The sequence below is a fragment of the Aotus nancymaae genome, unplaced genomic scaffold, assembly GCF_030222135.1.
Source record: "Aotus nancymaae isolate 86718 unplaced genomic scaffold, 86718_ANA_hifiasm-v0.15.2.pri h1tg000012l, whole genome shotgun sequence".
NCBI lineage: Eukaryota > Metazoa > Chordata > Mammalia > Primates > Aotidae > Aotus > Aotus nancymaae.
Genome location: NW_026988423.1, coordinates 8760189 through 8783009, shown reverse-complemented (window position 1 = coordinate 8783009; position 22821 = coordinate 8760189). Strand labels below are relative to the sequence as shown.

At 38.4% G+C, this 22821-nt stretch overlaps 1 long non-coding RNA gene across 1 annotated transcript in view; it reads left to right on the top strand.

Annotated features, from left to right (window-relative positions):
* Positions 1 to 1662: 1662 nt before the first annotated feature.
* The window catches only part of LOC135274606 (uncharacterized), a 286945-nt gene continuing 265786 nt past the window's right edge, over positions 1663 to 22821 (top strand). Inside the window, exon 1 of the long non-coding RNA XR_010342394.1 lies at positions 1663 to 1752. This is a non-coding gene — a long non-coding RNA (uncharacterized LOC135274606). The remainder of the gene's footprint in view (positions 1753 to 22821) is intronic.

Below are 22821 nucleotides of genomic sequence, written 5' to 3'. Positions count from 1 at the left end.
TTATCGATCATCAGCAAGAGGTGCCTCATGCCTGTAGTTCCAGCACTTTGGGAGGCTGAGGCAGGTGGATCACCTGAGGTCAGGAGTTCAAGACCAGCCTGGGCAACATGGTGAAACCGCATCCCTACTAAAACTACAAAATTAGGCCAGGCCCCCGTGGCTCACACCTGTAATCCCAGCACTTTAGGAGGCTCAGGCAGGCGGATCACCTGAGGTCAGGATTTCAAGACCAGACTGAGCAATAAGGTGAAACTCTGTCTCTACTAAAAATACAAAAATTAGCCAGGCACGGTGGCAGGTACCTATAGTCCCAACTAGTCCAGAGGCTGAGACAGGAGAATTGCTTGAACCTGGGAGGCGGAGGTTGCAGTGAGCCAAGATCATGTCACTGTATTCCAGTCTGAGTGACAGAGTGAGACTCTGTCTAAAAAAAAAAAAACACAAAAGCAAAATTAGCCAAGCATGGTGGCACATGCATGTAATCCCAGTTACTGGGGAGGCTGAGGCAGGAGAATCACTTGACCCAGGAGGCAGAGGTTGCAGTGAGCCAAGATGGTGCCACTGCACTGTAGCCTTGGTGATAGAATAAGACTCTCTTTTAATAAATAAATAAGATGAAAAGCTATACAGCCATTAAAAATAACATATTTTTTAAATGTTAAGTTAAAAAGTAGCATTTAAAGTTGATTTAGGATAAAAAGAGAAAAACAGAAAAATGACTTAAAACCCCTTCCCACTTGCCCTGAGAATACTCGCGGGCAGCACTTGTGGCTTCAGCGTTTGCCTCCAGATAACTTTGCCACAAAATATCTCGCTTTTATTATTATTTTCTCATCGCCCTGGGTATATTGACTTTGGAAACAAAAGACATCATTTTATTTATAGCATTCTGTTTTTAGTAGTGGTATTTCCTTTTACAAAACATAGTAGTTCTCGATTACTAAAAATCTCCAATCCTGGAAAACACAGCTTTCCTACACGTGATGTCAACATTGTTCTCCAACAGTTGTTGGCTGAAGATTTATTTAATGAATCCAATTTTTCTGAAGTAGATGATTCTGATTTTATTTTCACGTTGAAAATCAGTCAGATTTGCTTCAGCCTCAAAGAGCGTGTTTACATAAAATTAAGTGAGCACTGGCAGGGAGCTGCAGTTTTTTTCTAAATAGGAAAAGGGTTAAAGGAAATATATGTCAACTTCCTTGTACATTTTTAAGTTTTCTGATGCAGTTTTTTCAGACAGGGTCTCACTTTCTCACCCAGGCTGGAATACAGTGGCACAAACACAGCTTACTGCAGCCTTGACCTCCCAGGCTCAAGCAATCCTCCCACCACAGCCTCCCAGATAACTGGGACTACAGGCTCACGCCACTGTGCCTGGCTAATTTTTGTATTTTTTGTAGAGATAGAGTTTTATCATGTGGCCCTGGCTGGAATCAAACTCCTGGACTCAAGCAATCCACCCACCTTGGTTTCCCAAAAGTGCTGGGATTATAGGCATGAGCTACCACACCTGGCCTTTCCAATGTAGTTTTAAATTCTCTCTCTACCCCCCATTTCTCTCCCTGCTTCTTGATCTTTTAAGTAAAGAAAATTAATAGATAGAATAGAAATGATAACATTTTATCTCCTTTATGTATTCTGACATCTGAATAGGAATGCGTGTGCTGCCTGCTACCTGGCCTCCTCCTCTGCTCTACCAATAAGAGCTTTTCCACTCTCCTGGATAACCATTGCATGAGTCTGAACATGGTAAGGATTGATTGATTCATTCATTCATTCATTTAAATAGCTATTATCCAAAATCATATTTTAGAAAAATAAAAAAATTCACCTTATATTCATGTTTTTACAGAGAAATAGTTCTCAAGCCAAATCTCTAATGATGATTAATATTGCTACTATACATTAAATTTTTGATTCTATAAAATTTAAAAAACAGATGGACATAGTGAAAGAAATGGTAAATTTAATGTAATTTATTTTAATAGTATACTTTTATATTTATATTTGCTTATGTAATATGTGATTTTAAAAATATGTGTTTAACTACATTAAGTGTAATGAATTAGCCAAAAACAGCTTTTGAAGGGAGTGGTTTTTCTAAGCGGGAAAATAGGAATTTCATCTTTTATTTGGAGTTGAGTTCTATTTGGAGTTGCTTCATAGTCAGGCACCTTCTCTGACCTTCTCAAATCTCCATGGCCTTCGCCTCGCTCTTTCCCTCCTTTAGTTTTCTCCGTTGCATTTATCAACCTTTGACATTTTGTATAGTTAGGGGCATGTTTGATTATTGGCCTCTTTTGTTATGTTCACTGCTATTTACTATAGCCTAGATGAGCGAATATAATGTAGGAGGCAGTCAACAAATATTTACTGAATCATTTAATCTTAATTAATGGTGCCACCAAAACCCTGATTGATCAAGTTAGAAGCTTCGAAACCAGTCTTGAAGCCTTCCTTTTCAGGTCATAGGCCAGTTTATCACCAAGTTGGGTAGGTGCCACCTTCAAAATACATCCCAGAGACTTCTACGTTTCTCCAAATCCAGTGGCACCTGAATCCAAACCACTTCCACCTCTTGCGTGGACTCTAATAGTGTCCTATTTTCTCTCCCTTTTTTCATTCTTGTCCTCCCTAAAACACGTTCTCCACACAACAGCCAGAGAAGCCTTCCAAAACATATGTATACCAGATTGTATTACTTCCCTATTTAAAATCCTTTAATAACTTTTCTTTGCTCTCAGAGTAAAGCCCTAACTCCTTACCAAGGCCTCAGATCCTGAGCTATATATCCTGCCTACCTCTCTGTCTCACTTTTACCCTTCCCACCTTCTCAAGATGCTGCAGCCATGTTGACCTCATTCTATCCACAGGATAAACCGAGACTTTTTCCACCTCTAGGCCATTGATCTCACTGTTGCCTTTACCTGGAACGCTTTTTTTTTTTTTTTTTCCCCCTGGCTCTCTGTATGGCCGGCATATTTTTGTCCTTCAGGACTCAGTTCAATTATCAGCTCCTCCAAAAGGTGTTCCCTTCCTGCCCTATTCAAAGACAGGAATAAGATTTCATCACCCATGTATTTCCTTCACAGCCTTCATCAGAATACATAATTATCTTGTTTAATTGATCGCTTGTCTATAGTCTCTCGCACCCCTAGAATACTAGCTGGTAAACATTTATTTTTTTTGTAAAGACCAGATGGTAAATATTTTAGGCTTTGCAGGCCAAACAATCTCTGTTAGAACTGCTAAATTCTGCAGCTGTTTTGCAAAAGCAGCCATAGACAATATGTAAACAAATAGGTGTAGCTACGTTCTGATAAAACTTCATGAACACTAAAATTTGAATTTCATGTAAATTTCACATCACAAAATATTATTTTTTAAATTTATTTATTCATTTATTTTGAGATGGAGTCTCACTCTGTCACCCAGGCTGGACTGCAGTGGCATAATCTCAGCTCACTGCAACCTCCCCCTCCCAGGTTCAAGCGATTCTCCTGCCTCAGCCTCCCGAGTAGCTGGGATTATAGGTACGTACCACCACACCCAGCTAAATTTTGTATTTTAGCAGAGATTGGGTTTTGCCACACTGGCAAGACTGATTTCCAACTCCAGACCTCAAGTAACTCACCCACCTCGGCCTCCCAAAGTGCTGAGATTACAGGCATGAGCCACCAAGCCTGGGCTAAAATTTTCTTTAAGTACTTAAAAATGGAAAAAAACATTCCTAGTTTGTGGGAGGTACAAAAACAGGTGGCAAGCCAGATTTGGCCCACGAGCTATAGTTTTCCAACTTCTGACCTATAATGTTAAGTATCAGGAAGGTTGGGACCTTGCTTTTTTTTTTTTTAATGCTGTATCTTCAGACTTTGATGTGTGACATACATATAGTAGCAGCTCAGAAACATATTTGTTAAAAGAATAAATTGATTAATGAATGAAGTGAGCAATTTCAAAGGAACACTTTGCAAGTGAAATTGCAGATCTTCAGCTAAACTGAAGATCAGCTTCCTGGGTGAGCAACCCGGGCAGTCACAGAGGGCTCTGCGGTCAGAAGCGCCTTGTGCACGGTTTAATGTTCTGCTGTCCCTGTCTTGAAATGTTTAATACTCTTTGAAAAAGGAGTCCCATGTTTTCACTGGACACTGGGCCCCACAAATTATTCCGCCGGTCTTAAACTTCTACCTGCAGTAACGAGGTGTGTAACACTAATATCCCTAACCCAGCAACAGCTAGAATGGGGACCCTGTGTGCTGCTAGACAAAGTAGAATCTTTTTCCAAAAAGTGATCCTGGCAAGAACTAGGCAGGAGATTCAATTTCTAAGCCAGCAGTAGAGGGTGTAGGTGGGTCCTGGCTTAGGGTACAGAGGAAGTATGTCAGGGTTTAGGCATACAGAGATTTGGCAGGGTAAAACAGTTGTTGGAGACCTTACCTGCGCTCCTTAGTTTGTCATTTCCTCCGATTGAAATAAGGTAGGAAATAAGATGTTATACATTTATCTATTCATGTGCCTTCTTTTTCATATAGATCCCCTCCTTTTGCTACAAATGATCCCAGAATAAGAACTATCATGCCTACCTTATAAGGTTATTATAAGGCTGATTTAGATAATAATCAAATGATAGTAATGTAAGATAACGACTGTAATACTGAGGTATGCTACCACTTTTAGGACACTAATGCACTTTGCTAAGCATTTTGCATGCATTGTCACTCAATCCACACAACCACCAAACAGGAGGTCCAATTTGCTTCCATATAATGACTGAATAAATATAAAACTCCAGTGGTTAGGTAACTGTAACTTAATCTAGTAACATAGCTAGAAGTGGCAGACCTCAAATACAAGCTTGTGTCTCTGATTCCAAATTCATGTCTGTGATATGAATATAAATGACAAATCACGATGTTAATATGGGATAGGAGACTTTATTGCTACTGCCTGGGGGAGGAACAGAAATGCCACTTATCTGCTAATCACCCTATGGAAAGAATAATAAAGCCTGGACTGAACAATCAAATAGCAAGAGCTCTTTAAAGAAAGTTGTCATTAACACTGTTATAGAGAATAGAGGTAGGCTCCCCCAGGAAAAGTTTGCATAAATAGCCCTGGAGCAGCTGAGAAAGAGGAAATGAATGACATTCACTTAACTCCTAATTTGCTGTTGCAGTTTCTCCTGAACTGAGTTCTCTCCAGAATTTACCAAGGGATCAGGTTGCTTGAAAGCTGCTTAAGAACTAATTACAGTGAATTCTTCATAAGCCTGCAGACTGTCTGTCCTTTCCATGTAAGTCCTGGGCCAAACAACCTCAGGCAAAGTTGTTCTCTTTTAGTAAAGGTTTTCCAGCCAAAAGTAAAGGCTGTTGCCAGCCAAACAACCTCAGGCAAAGTTGTCTTCTTTTAATAAAGGTTTTCCAGCCTCCCTTTAATTTTTACTAAGGAAAGCACAACATGTCAAGGCGTTACACAGCTTTATTATTTCTCCTAATGACAAATTATCGAACCCCTTAGAAGACTGAAGAGAGAGGCAGGGCATGGTGCCTCACACCTGTAATCCCAGCACTTTGGGAGGCCTAAGCAGGCAGATCACTTGAGGTCTGGAGTTTGAGACCAGCCTGGCCAACATGTTGAAACCCTGTCTCTACTAAAAATATAAAAATTAGCCAGGGGTGGTGGGGCATGCCTATAATCCCAGCTACTCAGGAGGCTGAGGCAGGAGAATCACTTTAACTTGGGAGGCAGAGGTTGCAGTGAGCCTAGATCGTGCAGCTGCACTCCAGCCTGGCAACAGAGCAAGAGTCCATCTCAAAACAACAAAGACTTGAGGAGGCCTTAGGCTTGGTTCTATAGCGGGGATTCTCTTGTCTCTTCAGTACCTCGGAATGAATTTGCTGGGATACCTGAGAAAAGCATTTCACTTCTTAGGGATTCATAAAAAATAAAGTGGCCTGTAAGCTATGTGCTTAATGAGGAAGGGTGGCAGTGCACGGAGTACAGGCAAATTAATGTCCTCTACCTGTAGACCCTATCCTCCCTTAGCTCAGTCCTTTGCAGTCATGACACAAAATGTAGACTCATTCTCTCCCAAACTCATTCCCTGGCTAATCAGGCTACCACCTTCTCTGCCCTATCTTGCGCCTATTAATTTGCACTCCTCACGCTTTCCTCTTGATACCCTTCTTAACTACTTTTCCAAAGTAATCCCCACATTGCTACTTCCCCCTCAACTTGCATGCCTCACCAGGAAGCTGACTTATCCGATGACGGTGCTTTTCTTCCAGACTTTTCAGTGACTATGGCTTCAGTTTCCATACTCCCTGTGTGTTTGGGGTGTCTGTCCTACTGGAATCTCACTGTGACTTCCAGATCATTGCTTTTCACGCTCGTTTTGAGACAAACCAGTGATCTCCCTGCCTATTTTTGTTCCAAGTCCCCTGCTAACCTACTGCTCACTCTCTATAGGTATTCAAGAATTACATGTTTGGGTCAGTCTTCCTCTCCATCGTCCTATATTGTGTCAATGTTCAATTGAATAAGATCATTTATGCCCAAAATCTTGTTATGGGATAGAAATAGACAAAGTAGATAAGACTCACCCATGCAAGTTGTTAAAAATTCAAAACCCCTTGATTCACCGCAAACATTCTGCAAGAATCTTTTGGGGTGGAGATTTAAAAGATGCTCTCCAGATAAATTCTGCTCTACTGGCAGGTTTGGAAACCAATAGACCAGGCCAAACCCATCAAAGGCAGGAATGCTCCTTTACCTTTGTACCTTCAGATGTAATAATAATAGCCAAAAATGGCGATTCAGGACAGGACACAATTCTGTTGCACAGCAAGGACTCCCTAAATGTGTGCTGCACTCAACTGAGTTGGGGAAATGAATGATATAACCAGAAGAACACTAAGCTCACAATCCATTGATTTTATTTTTTATTTTGCCCTCTTCAGTTTAAAAATCTAGTAACATGACCACAGCCTGTATCTTTTCATTCCTTGGAAATATGCCGTCTTTAAATTCTTCAACTGAAAAGTTACACTTACTACACTTGACTCTCTAGTTTTGCTTAACAGTCATCTTTGAGACTTTTAAATTGAGTTGGTTCAAACCCACCCATTCCTGGTCTAATCCTGGACCTGTGACTGGGAGCCTTCATTTCACCTATGAATGGAGTGAGTTGTTTTGGTCTAGACTCAAGATTGTGAATGCCTAGAGACAGGTCTGTGAGTTGGAGGGTTCTATTACAGAGTCATGGCAGACACAGTCAGCTAGTGAAGCACATTTTCCAATAGTCTTTACTATTTTGGACCTGTTCAGATATAAGAACACTTGCTTCTGTTTCCCCATTTGGTATCAAGATTCACCATGAGGCCTTAAGCAAATCCCTTGACTGTCACCAGATGGCAAATTGTCTCACTTATGAAAATGGCTATTACTTTTCCAAAAGCAATTACGGCACAAGCAAAAATTGACAAATGAGATCTAATTGTAAAGAGCCTCTGCACAGCAAAAGAAACTATCACCAAAGTAAGCAGACAATCTACAGAAGGGGAGAAAATATTTGCAAACTATGCATCTGACAACAGTCTAATATCCAGAATCTATAAGGAACTTAAACAAATTTACAAGCAAAAAACAAACAACCCTATTAAAAAGTGGGCAAAGGACATGAACAGTGACTTTTCATGAGAAGACATACATGCAACCAACAAACATATGAAAATTGCTCAATATAACTAAAGAAATTAAAATAAAAACTGCAATGAAATACCATCTTACACCTGTCAGAATGGCTATTTTTTAAAAGACAAAAAATAACAGATGATAGTGACATTGCAGAGAAAAGGGAACATTTGTACACTGCTGGCGGGAATGTAAATTAGTTTCACCATTTTGGAAAGCAGTTTTGCGATTCCTTAAAGAACTAAAAACAGAACTATCACTTGGTCCAGAAATCTCATTACTAGTTATATACCCAAAGAAATATAAATCATTCTGCCATAAAGATAAATGCACACATATATTCACTGCAGCACTATTCACAACAACAAAGACATGGAATCAACCTAAATGCCCATCAACAGTAGACTGGATAAAGAAAATGTGGTATATATACACCATGAAATACTATGCAGCTATAAAAAAAGAATAAGATCATGTCTTTTGCAGGAATATGGATGGGCCTGGAGGCCATTATCCTTAGCAAACTAACATAGGATCAGAAAAGCCAAATATCACATGTTCTCATTTGTAAGCGGGAGCTAAGTACTGAGAACCAATGGGCCCAAAGAGGAAAACAACAGACACTGGGGCCTACTTGAGGGAGGAGGAAGGAGATCAGGAAAGGAGGAAGGAGAACAGGAAAAATAACTATCGGGTACCTTGCTTAGTACCTGGGTGACAAAATGGTCTATACACCGAACCTCTGTGGCACGAGATTGCCTGTGACAGCAAACGTGCACGTGTACCCCTGAACCTGAAAGTTACAAAAAAAAGTTAAAAAAAAAATATATATATATATATATATACACACACACACACACATATGGCTATTACTTTTTCATTGATATTGTCAGGATTAATTGAGAGATTTGTGAAACCAAGATGCACAGTGCCTGGTGTATAGCAAGTACTCAATATATGTTTACTGGCATGCCTGTCTTCCTTCCTTCCTCTCTTCCTTCCTTTCTTCTACTTTCTTTCTTTATCCCTCTCATTTGAGGTCTTTTAAGTATAAATATCATGATTGCTATACATAATAAGTTCACTTACACCCAATGTTAATTGACCTTGACCAGAAAGAGGTGAAGCCACATTAGGTTTGGAGCAAGAAATAGAGAAAAGAGAAATAATTAGGTTGAAAATGGGGTCAAAAAAACCTCAGAATGCATCTTACTAAATTATAACTGTGCTTAGAATATTGGCCACTAGGGACAAAACCAAAGGCCTGTGCTCCCAGTCACCATCCTAAGTCCTGCAAGCATGGGTCCCTATCAGAAGTAAGGATTTGGCAAGTTGAAGGCCAATGAATAGGTGACAGTGCTGGCGATGGCATCTGCCTCTCTCTCAGGAATTCACTCTTACTTGACAAAACAAGATATTTTAAAAATTATCTTTTCCATTCTCTGTCTCTTCCTTCCTAGTAAAGCAAAGTGGTGCAACTGTAGCCAGGGACACTGAAAGTGACTTCTTCACCTTTACATTTCATTCTTTGTTGTACTTCCACAATGCACCTCTTCTGGGACTATTCCCATAACTAGCTATGCTTCAGGTCCTGGGCAAACTTTCTCTGTCAAACTTTATCTGTCTTGGCCTTTTCTCTGCTATTGTGGGAGTATTCCGGATTTGTCTTTTTTGCCATTTGTAAGTAATGAAATTTAAGATTCCCATGTGATCTTATAATTAATAAAGTTGGAAACCATGGCTTTCTTTGGTTCTAGGTAGTTCACCCTAGTTAGATATGGAAGAATGAGTCTTTCCTGTATTCTAGTCTCTCTTATTAAAGTTCAACTTAAACATCTGGGACCAAATCTCTAATTAATAACGAAACATTACCTTTACTTTCTTTTTCTCCCCTGGGCATGTATCTCCTTCAGGAACCTCTTATAAAGGAAGGAAGATTAAACCAAGGCAAGATTTAGGTATTCCTGAGTCTTCTTTCTATCACTATGTTAATGCTACTTCCAGATACTATCTTTTAATACCACGTTTACAATTTTACCTCAAATTTTATGTCTCTACAGGAAACTCTGTAACATAAAGCAATACTGTAAGTAGATATAAAATTTGCCAAGTTGTATTTGAATTGTTTATTTATACAAAAATAATTACTAAAGAGAAAAACTACATAAAAGTAGAATTTTAACTTCTGGATAAAGAAGACAGTTTGACTATAACATCAATTTTGCCCTCTAAAATCTCACAAAAATGGCTATAAAAGAAAAAAATAATATCAGAGGAAAAGAAATCACACAATAAATATTTTATACTATATAAAATAAAAATTTAAAGGGAACATTTTCCCAAATTTAGGACAAGAATTTCCTAAGGAACCCATTGTTTGCTCAACTCAATGAATAAACATAAATCCACACTGAGTCACATCGTCATGAACTTTCCAAACATCAGGAAAAAGAAGAAAACTCTTTCAAAGAGCAAAAAATAGACCCCAGGCAAATAATCAGAAATTAGAATGACTTCAGACTTCTTAATAGCACACTCAAATATTAGAAGGCAGTAGGTAAATGCCTTCAAATTCTGAAGGAAAATTATTTTTAACCTAGAATTCTATAGCCAGCCAAATTTTTAATCAAGTTGAAGAGTAGAATACATAATTTTTCAGGAATGCAAAGTCTCCAACAAAATTACCTTCCTGAATCCTTTCTCAGACAGTTAATAGAGAATGTGTTCCATCCCAGAAAATAAGAGAAAGATAATAAAGTGGGAGACAGAGAATATACAAAAGAAGAAATACAACATAGGCAAGAAGGCTGAGAATCTTCTGGATTATTATAATGAGAACCCCCAGAATGGCAGCTCAGCCTCAAGCCCAAAGACAAAGCCAGCATGAAGCAGGTCAGGAGAGACTCTTCCAGGAAGGAAAATTTAATCAACATCTCTGAACATTTTGAGAGGAACTTAGCAAGGAGTAGGGAAGTGGATAAGCAACTAGTATATGGGAAAATAAGCAAAAATAAACAAAAGGGCAAAAAATTATTAACTAAAGGGAAGATTAAAGGTGTTAGCGAAGTGAGGTAGCACTGCAAACATGTTTTTAAGAGACCCAATCAGCTAAAAGAGAAGAAAGTGGTTGCGCCTGGGAAGAGGTAAATGGGGGAAAGACAGCTGTGCTATTTTCTTTTTAAAATAAACCTTATAGGGTCAACTGATACTTTATGTGCACATATAATAAATTAAAAAAATTTAAAACTTAAACCGAATATACTGTATATTTCAATAAGAAGCCTAGTCCCAGAGTGGACAAGGAAAGCTACAGGTGTACTTGCGGTGTCACACTCTGAGCTGTCCCTGCTGGTACTTTCCTTCCTGGTAAGCAAAGGTTCCCTCAGTTCAGCAAGGGATATTTATGAAAGTTATTGGAACTTCCAATGATGACTTATACAGTATTTGAATTATAACAAATATCTTAAAATATGCACACAATATTTTTAAAAATCACCTGAGAAATAAAACATATTTTCACATATTTATAAATGCAAAAATATTTTTTTTTAAATATGCACAAAAAACTGGCACCAACATCTTCTTTCCCAGGAAGAGGAATTAAGAGGGTTGGATATAGGAAGAAAGAGACTTCTTTTTCACTGTATATCATTTATAACAGGATTTTCTTTAACCAAGTACATGATTTGCCTTTAAAAAATTGATTTAAAATATAAATATAGGGGAAATTTAAAATGTAAACTAAAAATAAATCATAGATAAATATATCAGTTCTCATCCACCTGGTAGGTACGTTGACAGGTATGGTGCAGTAGAAACAGTACTGGGCTTAGAATAAAAGAACATTTATCTCAGTCCTGATTTGCAAGGCATGGCACTGTGAATGAGTACATTTAATCTCTCTGATACTCAGCTCTTCATAAGTAAAATTATAAAAATAATGTCAAAATCTCAGGGAAAATGAGAGGATTTGAAGTAATTAATGATACTTTAAAAAACACTTGGCAAATTCTACAGCACTTTAAAAGCATAAGTGCAGGTTAAAGTTTAAATGTACATTGAATGCATAAGCAAGCTTTCACCTGGCCAAACTGTTGTTGTTCTGTCTAGAGTATACTAAAAGCAGAAAAAATGCAGAGAAATACAGTCAAACTTTCCTAATTTAAAAATTGCTACAAGCTAAAATTCTAGAAATATTGTCAACCTCACCATACTTTCCTTACCAAGTGTGCCAAATGTCACAAGGGCAGTCTATGAAAAATTCATAAAACTGAAAGTTTCTCCTCCTTTCTTTCCTAATAACTGTAGTGATTATAAATAACAATTTTCTAATAAGTAAACATTTTCAGAAATTTGAATAAAAATGGTTTGCCATTTGGCAGCCCCCAGATTATACATTTGCTTATTGTGAAAGAGAATTCAGTTTTGTTACACCAATAAAGCAGTTTTATTATAGGTTAACCTCATGGGCATGCAAACATACTTGTTATGTGGAACCACAAAGTTTAGAGAAGATGATAGAGGTAAAAGATTCAGCATAGGTTTGATGAACAGTAAGCACCCTAGGAACTGCTTAAACACTGATTGAGGTCTATTGGAAAAGTCATTTTAGGGGCTCCAGATGACTAAAGGAGCCTTCTAACAGATTAGTCTTCTATATCTGAAATATATGTATATGTGACAAATGAGTTAGGAGCTATTGGCAGCCAAGACTGCAGTGGGACTGTTTGGTGTAGTTGCAAAGATGAGGCATTTGATAGGGGAGGTGAAAGTTATAAACCCAGTTAACTATAATAAAAATCCAGATGGGGAAAAGGGCCACTGGACATAAAAAAAAAACTATGTTCACTAGAAATTAAGAGAATGAGAGGTCATAGACATTTGAGATAATCAGAAAATGCTTAATGAAAGAGATGACATTTGAGATACATAGAAAGAAGGTTGAAAGTAGCATCTGATTGGATAGATGCAGCTGAGGTAAAGAGCCTTTAAAGGAACAACTTACTCAAGCTGAAAAGTAGAGAAAAGGCACATAGGTGCCATAGAAGATGTGATCCGTAGCAGGGCCCAGTAGAGGATAAGACTGAAAATTTAAACATCCCTATATTTTCTTTGGATGCAAGTGTTACTTTATTCTTTATTCATAGGCATTGGTGTTCCACCAAATGTATATACAATTCTAGCTATAGAATTATATATGCAATTGAGAAGCATAATTTAAGAATACTTCGATGTGAAGAAGATAAATCTCACTGATGTAAGCTTGGAAGTTGTTTCTCCAATTGTCAACTTGACCTTTCACTTGCATGTTCATTGACATATCAAATGTAGCTAATCAAAAATGAAAGTATTGATTTGACTTCAGCCCGCCCTGCCTGCACTTACCTAGGCCTTTCCCACTCATTATTTGCAATACCATTCATTTAGGTCCTTAGACTTGAAATCTAGGAGTCATTTTTAATTTCCCTTTTTTTCTCTCACACACAAGCCAACACTTACAGAAAGTCCTATGATATTTACCCTGAAGACACAGCCCAAACCCGATCACTTTTACCATCTCCATTCCTCCCAGTCTAGTCAAAGCCACCACTGTCTCTCCTGTGAAGTGCTGACCTCCTAATTGGTGGCTCTTCATCCAAGAGTCTATTCCTCACCGAAACTACATGATCCTTTACAATTGTAAATATGATCACATTACTCCTGTACCAAGCCTTCCAATGTTTTCCCATCTCACCTAAAAAAGTACAGAGTCCTCATCATGGTCTACAAACGCCTCACCATTTGGCCCTCTTCAGCCTTATCTGTCATTTCCTTATAAAATCATGCTGCTCTAGTCACACTGACAATGCTTTGCATTTTCTGCTCTTTTGGCCTCTAATATTCTTCCTGCAGATAGGTCCATGACTGGACCCTTCACTTAAATCCTTCATTCAGGTATCTGCTCCAGTGTACCCTAGACAGGCAGATAAATGCTCTCTGTACCCCTAAACAGATTCTGGCTTCCAACAGACAAGCATCCCATCTCTACACCCTTACTCTGCTTTATGTTTTAAAATAACACCCCTACTTAACATTAGGTAATTTACTTGTTTTCATTCTTGTTTAATTTTTGTCTTCCTCATTGAAAGTTTCAGGAGGGCAAGAACTTATTTATTTGTTTGTTTATTTCATTGCATTCCCTTTACTGAGAATAGCACTTGGGACAGAGTAGGTGTTTGATAAATACCTGTTGAGTGAATGGAGGAACAAGTAAATGAATGAGTCAAAGGAATAGTAAATTTGGGTTCACTGTACTCAGAACTTAGCAAGTACCTTTACTGATATATGCTCATTTAAATTACGCTCTTAGAAAAGATCACCTATTCATTCCACATTCACTCCAGTTATTAATCATCCCAACTAATGGAGAAAAATAAAGCAGCCTTTTCTGTATAGAGTGGCTAGACAATGCCTCTCTGATAAGATGACATTTGTCAGGAAATGTGAAAGATTAAATAGGAGAGTGTCACAGAGGAGGAAATAGCTCTCCAGGTAGGGCTTTTCCAGGACAATGGCCTTAGTTAGGAATGTGCTTGGTGTCTTTGAAGACATGATGATGCTAACCTGTGCTCTCTCTGTTGCCTTAGTTCTCATGGTTTGGTGTCTTGTCCAGCTAGTCGTGAATCTTTCTGCTTGTAACCATAAATTTACTATAGAATTATGTTTTGCCTAATGACATCTGATTATATGCTGTTGATTTAAATGTGTATTATATGCTTACATGTCACTGTTACTTGTTGTTCAAGACAATATCAAGGAACATCAGGGGTAATTTTGTCTACAGATGATTTTTGTTTTAAGAGCTGACTTTTGAATCAAACCTCTAGCTAGGACTCCAAAGTAATCACTGGATAGCTGTGAACATAATGCACATCAGCACAAGACATAGCAATTATTTTAATAAGAAGACTGGTTACCTTTAACAATTTTGTTAAAAGCAGGCCATGATTTCTCCTTGCAGCTCTACATTCAAGTACATTTCTGTATCCCTTCATGTGCTGGGAGACATCTGAAGTAAATTAGAAGTGGGACAGAAATCCTTAGGGTATGTGAAACAATTGGAAACAGTTTGGCACTTAATTAAAAGTCAATTATGAGTTCTAAGAGCATCCAAATTCAACTAATAATAATAATCATTGCAATCTGAAGTGGATGAGAAAGGCAATGATAAGCATTTATGCTCATTTTAATTGTTTGGATAAGATGTAATTTTTAAGACAGGACTCTAAAATCAATAAAAACTTCACTTAGATATATAGGGTCAGTCCCATTTTCCTTCTCACTGTATTGGAAAATAAAGACATCTACACACATTTCTAAATGAGATAAACATCTCCTGACCTTGGACAAGTATAGGAGAAATTCCAAGGATGGAGTCTCTAGGGCTTAGCTCAGGAGAGTATAACAAGGTGCTCATGAGGCCAAAGCCATGTCTCTGCATGGTCAGCAGCCCTCCCCAGCTGTTGTAGTTAAAGTTTAGCAACCATGATATTATTGACACCTTTCCTCCCCATGTGATCATATGGCCTTTTCACCAAAAACCATGTCTAAGTTCCCGCCTCTTCCTCATTGACACTTGTCGTCTCTCTCCCACTCTTAAACCTAGCCTTTGGGACAATCACAGTGACTATTTGCCAATCATTAAGCCAATCTGTGCTTATATGGAAAGCGCTCTTTCCCAAAGTCTTCCCCTTTCTTTTCCAGCAAATACACACTCTTCAAAAGTGACCTAGAATTCACACACCTATATCTTTGCCTAGATAGAACTGACAAGCTCGAAGACCACTGCTTTCCTTTCACTCTCTGGATAATTAATTTCACCACTGTGCATGACCTAGGCAAATGGCTCAGCCTATCCTACAAGGCTTCTGTGTTCTGTCTTCAAACTCCTGTGTAAATTTTATACCCGACTAACCCCTTTGTCCATCCAGATGTAATACCTCTGGTTAGTACAGAGCTGGGGCTGTGTTTTTAACTGAATTTTAACCCCTAGATGTAGGGCTTGTGCTCTTCTTTTCAATATGGCCCCACCACTGTTTACTCTGTTCTGCTTTCTTTTGTCCTCCTTAGAAGCTGCACTCCTGACAAATGGAAGGACTGTTTGCTCCTCACACTGATCCTTCTGCCAGACACCTCTGCACACACAATTCCTGCTCATTGTTCAAGGCCCAGATCCATTGCCACTCCCTCTCTGAAGCCTTTTTTGGTGCCCCCAAGAGAACTAAGTTCTCCCTTCTCTACCACCCATAGAACCTTCTGCTTCTGAGGGCACTTAACTCTTCTGTATGAGTTTCCTGTGACTACTGCTACAAATTGTCACAAACTGAGTGGTATAAAAAAACAGAGATTATTCTCTTACAGGTCTCTAGACCAAGTCCAAAATAAGTATCACTAGGTTGAAATCGAGGTGTCAGCATAGCCACACTTACTGCAGAGGCTCTATGGGAGAAGGCGTTCTTGCCTCGCCCAGCTTCTGGCAGCCACCAGCATTCCTTGTCTTGTAGCTGCCAATCTCTGCCTCTGAGGTCCGTAGCCTCATCTCTTCTGTCTGTAGCTTCTGCTACTACTCTCTAAACATGATTGTATTTAGGGTGAACCTGGTTAATTCAGGATAATCCCTCCATATCAAGATTAAGCACATTCAAAGTCTTTGCTATTTAATATAACATTCAAGATCTCAAGGATTTGGTCATGAATTTCAAGGATTTGGTCAATCTCTGGGGGCCATTACTTAGCCTACCACACCTTTCCTACATATATTCCAATCGATCATGCACTTGCTCAAATATACCACGGAGACTGGAAGCTACATGAAGTCAAGATCATAACCTAGTTCTTCCAAAAGTTCTAGGAATTCATTTTTCATCTGGTATCTGGTAGTGGATGAAATCAAGAGTGTTATTTTTAGCATTTAACAACAGGTACAGAGTGTTTACCCATCAATCAGAACAGATGCTGGCTGCAGGGATTAAGACTTTTTAAAAGTACTTCATTCATTCATTCATTCATTCATTGTTTTAGAGAGATGGAGTCTCATTCTGTCACCCAGGCTGAAATGTAGTTGTGCAATCATAGCTCACTGTAGCCTCAAACTCTGGGCTTGTGCGATTCTCCCACCTCAGCCACCAAGTAGGAGGGGTTGAGCTTTTAGGTGTGGGATTCTGTAGAAATATGTGTGTGTGTTGGGGTAGGGGATCCCCAAGGAGGGGATGGGATCCCTGGAGCTGTCTGAAGAAGACAGTGGGTACTCGGAGGGATCTGAGCTATGGCTGTTTATAAACCAGTAATGAAGTATTTGTGTATTTGTATGTTTTAATAGCTGAGATGATGGCATTGTGTATGCTAGGTCAATATCAGGCTGGAAGGAGACACATATTTGTTGAATGGATTAATGGATTAATAAATGAATACATGAATGATGGAGTTGTTCTCATATAAAAAGCTTATTGGGGAGATATTTTAGGATATAAAGATGTATGATTACCCTTCAGATAGGACCATGAAGAGGCTGCCTACTTTACCTGCAAATCGTGTGGTGGCCCATCCAGAGTAACTTCCATATTCTGTGGATTCATGGGGCCTCTGATCCTGTCTAGTCAGGCCTGCATGCACATTTGTGATCTCAGGAAGAACAATATTTCTGCTAGAAATCTACTTGACAGCATTTTCCTGATGTAGGATACAGGAGAATGGCATGGAAATAGCGATTGCTCTCATCTGCATTGCTGGGACAAATGAAGCCCGGGGTCAGTGAGTAATGGCACCACACAACGGGGCTGCATCTCCTGGACATACAAGATCATGGCAAATGTGCAAGCAGTAGAATGAAAGGTCCAAAATAACAATGGCAAAAACACACAAAGAGGCTTTGGCAGAATCCAAGTGGTGAAAAAATCTAAGCCATTGAATAATGTTTTGTGTGTTTTGATATGCAAACTATTTCTAAAAATGCCCAAGGTTATAATGCAGAGTTAGCTAAGATTAACAGTCTCAAGTGAGGACTTCCTTAAGATGCAATGACATCAAGGTTGTCAGAGCAAGTGTTTTGGTGTTGCCAGGAAACCTTTTTGCAGCTCTGTCTTTAACTGCTCACCTCTTCTATTCCCATATTCATTGAGTTGAAAATGCTATTCCATAAGTGTCACTTGAGTACTGTCTCTTCTCAGGGGTCCCATTGCCACCACCTCATTATTTCTCCCGGAGTAGTCTGCTCACTGGTGCCCAGACTCATCTGGTTCAAGCCTATCCCATCCAAGACTGAAAACTGCTCATCTCAAAGAGCAACTCTGAGCAATCAGTCATAAGTCAATCTGTTCAAAAGTTTCATGGGTCTCCTCTGTGAGTTAATGAAGCACTAGTCTCTCACTTGGGCATGTAAAACCATCTTTGCTAAACAAATTATATACCCTCTCTCTGTCATACTTTTTTCTAGATCTGGAAGTCCTTCTCATCAGCCTGAAGAAATTCCAACCATCCTTCAACCTCCAAATGAAGTAGCCCCTCCTTCAGGCAACATTCCCTGGCCTTTACTTCTCTACTCCAAGCACTTGAATGTAAACTCTCCTTCTTCTGAGTGTCCATAACATTTTTTAAATTTCTCTTGCTGACCTTAACCTTGCTCTCCCTTTCATCATACTCGTTTTTGTTAGCAGCCCTTTTCTTTCTCCTCTAGACCATGAGTTTCTTGAGAAACAAGACATGTTGTTTTGTTTCTGCTCACTACACCCACATCACCATCTTACCCCGACTCTGCTCAGACCTAGTGCTCAGATCAGACCATGTGTGTTCACATGTGGCAAGCTGAATGATCTGAGTGACTTAGTACTGGTTGAAAGTAGTCCCTTGAAAAATGAAGAACTACAGAGTTCCTCCTTCTTACACTTTGAATTCTTGAGGGCACGAGCTGTGTCCTATTTGTTGATCCTTATGTGCTTTCCTGTACCTTGGTGCCTGGCACATGGCAGGCATCTGATCAATGTATGCTGAGTGAAGGAATGAAAGAGTGAATGAATGAATGAATAAAAGAGGACTAGGTAAATATGAAAAATAGAAGTGGAGAAGTACCAGAAGGGGACCCCAAGGGTGAAAAGGAGCATGAGGCTGTAAAAGGTGAGGTAGTCCTCCAAAAATTAATTTCCTCTGCATCCCAGTTTGTTAATGTTCCTTCCCAGGTTCACCACAAAGCTGATGGGAAAAGTCCAATGTTGCATCTTAGAAAATGAGCCCTGCTGCTTAGAATTTATATAAAATACCTGGATGAAATTATTTCAATGTAGGCAGCCTGTTGTGTCTGCAGAAATCCATGGCCTAGAGGGTCCGGGGTCCCACAGATGCTGCAAATGGTGCATCTGGCCCATACTGTGGCACCTTCTCAGTGTCACACCCCTCTTGCCCATCCTGAGGTTCAGAGCTGAGTGGTAATGCCATACTGCAGGAACAGAGAAATGAGAAAATCAACACCTGTGGCCTTGGTCGAATTTTGGGTACCCCATGTTGTCCAGGCTCACAGCTTTTTTACAAAGTTATATGGAGCAGTATAGAGCAGGAAGGAATAGATCACCGGGGGATGATAACAGTGAAGGGTAATTTGTTCTGTTTGCTACAGGGGATAATTAACCTGACATAGTTCACAGTGTTACATTTGAATGAAGTAGCTTTTGATTAGATGCATTTTCTTTTTGATTGAAGTAACCACAGAACAATTTACAAGCTGAAACTGTGACTATACCCCCGCAACACTTGAACTATTATTAATCAATGAATTAAAACACCACTCAATATCACTTTTTAACATAGAGAAGGAGGCCTAGCCAGCCCCAGCTACTCCAGCCCTCCTAACCCAAGTGTCATCCTCACAGCATCTCTGCAAGATAGGATGGAAGTGACATACTGTCCATTTGGCACACTGAAAAGCTGATGCACAAGCAATGTGCCTGTTTATCCATCAGCAAATTCCTGGTATGAATGCCCAGGGCATGTACAGGCCTAGAAGACTCAGTCACCACACAATCATTCATTCCGAAAAGATTTATTATCTACTATGTCAGACACATTTGTTGGTGCTAAAGCTACAACAATGAATAAAACAGATGAAATTCCTGCTTTTATGGTATTTATATACTATTGAACAAAATATATAAAACCCAAATAAGTACATAAATATGTAATAAATGTTAGGTGTCAATACATCCAGTACATAAAAATAAAGCAAGATAAATATTAAAGAGTAATGGAGGAGATTCTTTAGGTATTAATAGATAGTTTCACTTTAATAAATGTGGGAACCCAAGGTATGACATGAAGCACTATGCAAGTGTCAGGGGATAGAATAGATAAATGATACTACAAGGGTAAGAGGTAAGTGGGATCACCGCAAATTGCAATAATCAGGAATAATTCATTAGAGGAGCGAGCTAGACTTTTGAAGTATGACATGAACAGTGAATTAGAAGCTGGAGAGCAGAAACTGTTATGTGAACAGTAAGTAGAAAAGTTTTCACAGTACAAACATTAGGAGGTTAAAAAAATTAATCCTTTATTAAGCTTTATTCTTTCTGGAAACCATTCTTAAGATATTTACTTTAACATATATGTGCCTTTGTGCGTGCACACACAGAGGCTGATGGTACATGATGCCAAACCAGTGTCTCAGATATGAAAGCTACTGATCTGAATAAAAGAAGAAATAAATAGATTACTATAATTTATTTCTCCTGTCTAATTAAAACATTGTACTATATTTCAAAATTTCTTAAAGAGGATATTTAGATGTCCTCACCACAAAGAAATAAGTATGTGAGGTAAATAGCCAGTTTAGTCATTCTACAGTGTATAAATGTGTCATAACTTCACATTGTACTCCTCATAGACAATTTTTGTCACTTAAAAATTAAATAAAATTTTAAATAAGAATTTATGTTTTAAGAAAGGAATGAATAAGTGAATGGTTGAATGATATTTATAATTGATGACAATGCAGTGGCAATCACTAGAAGGGTTTCTTCATGTGGGATTATGTATAATGAAATTCCTTGAACACTTGCTGCATCCCAATGCTTCACAGTACATTGTGGATCCAAGGAGGGGCAACTCCAGTGTCTGCAGCACTAGAAACATGTCTCAAACTAATCTGAGTTTCTCTTCCTCACAAAGAAATCATATTTGATTAGGTTGTTTTTCTTGTATATTATGATTTGTACACAGTAATGGCTATTAAGAGTTGATATAAGGAACTTAAAGAGGTTTTTAGCATTTCCATAATTTTTTGGAGATTTATATATGTGAGCTGGCTGTCAAGGCTTATCAACAAATTAAAATTCAAGGAAAGATGCTCCTGTGTAGAATGAGCTCCTGAGTTTGGGAGTCATATGCTATGTGACTGTTATTTGTGTAATAAATAATAGCTAATTTCCAAAGATGGCTCCTTAATGAACCATGCTTTCTGCCATGGCTTTATGGGTCTCCTTTTTGTGAATGTGGATTACAACTCACTGGTAACCAATATAATTCAGGAAAAATGATATTGAGGCAAGGTCAGAAAAGGCCATATGATTTCTCCTTTGTATCTTAGAACAATCATTTGGGCAGAGCCAGCCCCCATGTAAGAAGCCTGACTTTCTTGAAGCTGTTCTGCTGATAGGAAGTCCAAGCTATCTATATAGAGAAGCAGCATAGAGAAGGAGGCCTGGCCAGCCACCCACTACTCCAGCCCTCTGGCCCAGGTGCCAGTTAGATGACTAAGAACCCACACTGATAATTTTAGATTTTTCTAACTTATTCATGAAGTCATCTGGTGCTATGAACTTTTCTCTTACACTGCATTAGCTGCATCCCAAAGATTTTGGTAAGTTGTATCTCTATTTCATTAACATCAAAGAATTTTTTTTGTGACTTAATTTTATTTTTCACTCGAGTTATCTAAGACCAAATTGTTTAATTTTCCTGTTTTGTATAGTTTTAAGAGATTTTTGGTACTGATCTCTATTTTCATTGCACTGTTGTCAAAGAGTGTGCACGGTATGATTTTGATTTTTTGAATGTATTGAGATGTGCTTTGTGACTGAGCCCGTGGTCAATCTTAGAATATGTTCTGTGTGCAGTTGAGGAAAATGTATATTCTGTGTTTGTTGGGTGGAGTATCCTGAAGATGTCTGTTAGATCAAATTGGTCATACCTAGAAGAACTATAAAACAACAACAAACAAACAAATAACAACAAAAAAATGCAATCCCAAACCTAGAAGAAAAAATGAAATAACTAATAACTAAAATGAAAGAATAACTGCATGAAATTGAAATTTAAAAATCCATATAAAGGATCAATAAAATCAAGAGTTGGTTTTTCAAAAGAATAAACAAGATTGACAGACCACTAACTAGATTAACAAATCAAAAAAAGAGAAGATTCAAATAAGCACAATAAGAAATTACGTTAGAATTGGTGCTATAGAAATAAAAAAGATTCTTAGAGACCAGTATAAATAACCCTATGCACACAAAATAAAAAATCTGGAGGAAATAGCTATTTCCTGGAAACACAATCTGAAAGTGAAAATGTAAATAGATCAAGAAGAAGTTCTGATATTGAAACAGAAATTAAAAATCTACTAGCCAGAAAAGCCCTGGACCAGATGGATTCACAGCCAAATTTTTCCAGATATAAAAGATCTAGTACCAATTGTACTGAAACTATTTCAAAAAAAATCAAAAAGAAGTTTCTCCTCCCTAACTCATTCTATTAGATTAGCATCAGCCTAATACAAAATCTGGCAGAGACACAAGGAAAAAAGAAAACTTCAAGCCAATATTCCTTATGATCATAGACCCCAAAATCCTCAAAAACAATACTAGCAAGCTAAATCCAGTAGCACATCAAAAAGTTAATTCACCATGATCACGTAGGCTCCTATACTTTGTAGGCAAAGGTGGTTCAACCTACAAAAATCAATAATTGTGATTCACATAAACAGAACCAAAAATATTAAAAACTATATGATCATTTTAACAGGTGCTAAGAAAGCCTATGATAAAATCCAAAATCCCTTCAGGATAAAACCCTCAACAGACTAGACATCAAAAGAACATACCT